This window comes from Cupressus sempervirens, chromosome 1 (genome assembly GCF_028749045.1).
Source record: "Cupressus sempervirens isolate cs-2001-9-10 chromosome 1, ASM2874904v1, whole genome shotgun sequence".
NCBI classification, from domain to species: Eukaryota; Viridiplantae; Streptophyta; class Pinopsida; order Cupressales; family Cupressaceae; genus Cupressus; species Cupressus sempervirens.
The window spans coordinates 380,255,604-380,260,194 of record NC_143118.1 but is presented as its reverse complement, the minus strand read 5'-3'; the positions used below and the strand labels follow the sequence as shown (position 1 = coordinate 380,260,194).

At 35.4% G+C, this 4,591-nt stretch overlaps 1 pseudogene; it reads right to left on the bottom strand.

The window, feature by feature from the left end:
• Nucleotides 1-3,003: 3,003 nt before the first annotated feature.
• Nucleotides 3,004-4,357, bottom strand: LOC149577846 (GDSL esterase/lipase At5g03810-like; annotated as a pseudogene).
• Nucleotides 4,358-4,591: the final 234 nt, after the last annotated feature.

The window sequence follows — 4,591 nt, the reverse complement described above, 5'->3', positions numbered from 1 at the left end:
TCAAACTTTAGACTAACCTTTCTAAATAAGTTTGTCATGGATCTCCCAAAGTTGTTAAAATTTATCTTCAAGGACCTAATGCTTTGATACCAAGATAACTGGGGGGAGGGGGGTGAATCAAATATGCAATTAAAACATTTATCAACTTTAATTAATCTTAACCATTCAATCAAAGTAAACAACAACCATAACAAGATGCATATACACAATTACACTAGATTGGTTAACTAGGGAAACCCTTGAGTAGAGGGAAAAGCCTAATGGGAATGATGCACACAAAGATATACTGATATATTTATTCCTTGTTAGAGGATGGACCCTATTAGGATTCTATAAACACATTTAGTACATAAGAGTCTTTGTAAAAAATTGAGCTTCTTAGCAGTGAAACCGTACCTCAAAGCTCCAAGAGGACTCTCATTTCTAAGATTTCAAGTAAAATCCTTCACTTTATAGCTAAGGAGAAACCCTTGTCCTTAGTTTCTTTAAAGGAAGCCATGCTTGATCGAACTCATCCCAAAAGAAAAGCCCCAATCAAGAAGCCTCCTTTCTAAATTGCAAAAAAATAACTATGACAAGGAGAGTTCCTTCATTGATGTCGTTAAAGATAATTCAGGAGAGGATACTAACACTTAGGAAGGAAGAAAAGAGGATAATTCAAATTAAAATAAGACTACTTCAACAAAGAGATTAAATGTCTTGCCAACAATTGGAAGGCTATTGATAAAGATAAATGAGTTTCCTAGTATATAGGTTTTGAAACATTCTTACTATGTTTTCCCATTTCTTTTGTAAAGCTAAACTCTTCGATGGTTTTATGAGTTCTTATGTTGTTTATCTTTGGATATTTTCCCTCTCTACTTTAAGGCATAAGATGTTAGTAATTATTATTGGTAGGTTTGTTTTGAATAGTGGTGGCATTAATAGTACAGTGGTGACTTTAATAGTATAGTAAAATTAGTGTGTGATCAAATCACTAGTTAGATGTTTCTTTAATATTATTTTGTTAGGTGATAATAGTTGTTTCTTCTAGATGTAATGAGCTGAAATTGTTCTCTTTGATTTTTATTAGTATATAATTATTTTATTTGAATTGAGGGAACTCTGCCAAGATTCAATGTGAGCTCTTTTGTAGGGAATAAAAGACTTTATGACTATCCTTTGCCGATGTTAAAAAATTGAGGGCTTTCTGTGCTTGCTATTGTAGGGATCAGGTTTGGAAGTGGTTTTCTCAACCTGGTTGTGATTTTTGTTGGAAAACTTAAACGTTGAAGAGCCAGCAGGTTGTCCTCGAGCCCCATGCCCATCTACCCTGTCAGGTCACCTTAGGCATCCATGAACAGTAGGCATTTATTTTTGGTAGGTGAGATTTTGAATTTGGATGTTGAGAGGGAAAGATATGAAAAAAAGGAATGTTTATTCATTCATTTTTAGTAGAGTTCAAGCAGATCATGCAGATCAGAGAGTAGTTACAGAGCAGAGCAAAAGAAGGAAGAAGAAAAGAAGTTTGTGCCTGCAGTTGCACGTGTTTCCTTTGTTCTCTCTATAAGTTTGTTATTGTTGAACTTGTCTTGTTGAAGTAGTGTTTGCTCCAAGCACCATTGTATGTAGCCATTAGAGTTTCAAGTTTAAAGGTTTTTTGAAGTATTAAAGTTGTTTGAAGTTTTATCAATTTTAGAGTTTTTTGGTTGAAGTCGAATGCTCCCAAATTTTGTAATAGTTTAATGAAAGATTGAATAGAAGGAAAACATGCATACTTGAATCCATTGCTCTTCCCTTGTATGTTGCATTTGAGTAATTTTTTTGAAAGCTTAAAGCTTTGGCTCTCTAGTTTTAATGGTGAAAGCATTCACATTGGAATCTCTTAAGTTATAATTTTTTAGTTGAACAGAACACTCGGCACCTACTGCATTTTTATGTGCCGAGCTCTTCAAGCGCCAAGCATTTCCTTTGGAGCCGAGCTTACTCGGCATCCATTGTTGCTGAGTATTATTTCTTTGAGTGCCGAGCTAACTCGGCACCTGTTGTTTGTCACTCAGCACCTTCAAGTGCTGAGCAACCTTTCACTCGGCACCATCAAGTGTTGAGCAATCTATGACTCGGCACCTTCAAATGTCGAGCAAAACTAGCACTCCACACCTTCACGTGCCAAGCAGTTTTTAAGTGCTGAGCAGATTTTTAGGTTTAGGGTTGTGAGTATTAAATTAAAATTTTAATATATTTCTCATAATTTTTACAATCGTTTGCATTTCAGTAGATTTTAACAATTCTGTCATTTTTTTGTTTTTTTTTAATTGGTTATAGAGGAATGTATTCTTCATATATTTTCAGATCATGTTCTTGCAAGCCCATTTTTTTAGGAGAACCCGCAATTTTTTTAAAAATATAGAGCTCACATTTATCTCAACATTCTATTTGAGTTCTTCATAGGCGAATTGTAGAACCTGCATGGGAAATGTTTCATCACACTTAGTTCGTTGATGGATAAAAGCACTCCAGTTGAGATGAAGACATCAATATTTGATTTGAGGAAGCTCTCCCTACCATCTACTAAAAAAAGTAATTTAATGATCATGTTCATTTTTTTTTGGTTATTGCAAAGAAAGTGGGGGCTTTTGTTGTTGCACAATTGTCTTGAATTGTTATGCTCATAATATTCATTAGTTATGTCTAATAATAGTATAATTAAATACTTCACCAGTAAATAATTTGGTGACCTATAGTAAAAAAATCATCTTTATAAGTTCCATCTACAAATTTGTGAGCTGCGTATGCGATTAAACATGAATTGAAGACATAGAATCAATAAACTTTTCAATCCTGATCGATGAGGAATCTTTTACTTGATTAGACAATTTCACAAACGTTTCTAGCAAGCATCTGAAAACAAAGAATCAATAGATGTGGAAATTTTTCATACAGAATCCGACAGCTTTGTGCGAGTGTTTGAATGAATAAATATTAAACGAAATGAATTATAACCATAGTAGATAATAGCAGATGTCATAACAATTGCTGGAGAGCTTTGGAAAGCTGTGTTTTTGCGACAAGATAGTTCATTCTGTCTGATGGATGGAAACTGTCCCAAAATACATACTTTGAAGCATCTGCACATGTGCCAATACTCAATTCGTTACACAAGATCGACGCTTCCAGAAGCCCTGTTCCACAACATCCTCTCCGCCCTTCTAAAAACCCTGTACCATTTCAACAACAATAGAAAATATATATTAATGCTCACTAATTATTTTAAGAAGATTCTTATCGTATTTCATGATCCATATTTCTTTACAGCTCTCTTTCATTCGATAGATTATGGAATGATGGATTTATTGATATAAACAATTGAACATTATTTTATATCTATCTATTTACATGAACGATCAGAGTTGAACATGACAAGATATGTAGTTAGAACAAAAGAAGTCCAAAGTAAAGATGACGTTCACATATCTCACCATACTTCGCTGGGAATCTTGCAGCGTCATAGAGCTGGGGGAAAATGTCTAAATAGGCAATCTTTATGCCATCTATTCCATTAAACATCTGCAATAGTTTCAGCATTTCCGAATTAAAAATCATCGCCTCTTCGTTAAGTTTTTCAACACAAGTCTCCTTTCCGAGACCGTACAGTGTTATTTGCGACCGCCACTCTATGTACGCCCAACTTTCGAAGCTCCCGATAGTCATTGCTCCCGATGCTTATCAGATAAACAACGCCCGATAAAATTCTTAAGGCGTTTGCAGCGCCCACTACGCCGGCTAAATCCTCTTTGTATTGTCTGTAGAGCTTTAACTGATCTTCTAAACTTAAGACACTCTGCAGATGGACTAAGTTTAATCAGTTTCTAAGTAATATGATTTCTCATAGTAATGAAACACGCGAATTACTGACATAAAGTTTGGCAGTGCCATGGTATAAACCAGATCCTCCAGAAGCAAATGAAACTCCTCTAACAATGTTAACTCCTTTAGCATCCGGGTCCAAATAAGCGACCGTTGCAGAGCCCAGTCCAAGCATGGATGCTACGAAGGACAACACAAAATTAAGGCGAAGAAAATATAATTGAAATTACTTTTAAGTCATTGAATTACAAGAAGAGGAAAATATGAATCAGATAGCCATACCGACGTAATCTATCGCTATGAATCCATTGGAAAATCGACCAGTTGGCTTTTTCCCAGGGAAATCTCGTCCATAGGGAGGATGGTTGCTCTTTGCTAATGTGAGGAGATAATTGTTATTTCCGGCGTCAACTGTAGAATCTCCGAACGATATTAAAGCAGGGATTACCGCAGAATATACAGATGGGCCTGCAATCAATACAAGAATTGCCGCTATCAATAAATTATCCATCTCTTTCCAGTGATATACGGTCTAACGTCTGACATATAAGTAAGTGACATGAAGTCCGTTTTGTCAAAAAATAATAAGCACGTAAATGGCAGTGATTTCTCCTCAATAGTTACATTGCAATGCTCATTTACTGCCTTGCAAAGTATGGTAACTGTCGTACACTCTCAGAAAACTTTATAAACTCGGTTAATTCATCTTTTACTGGACTTCAACACAACGCCTTTGTCCATATTC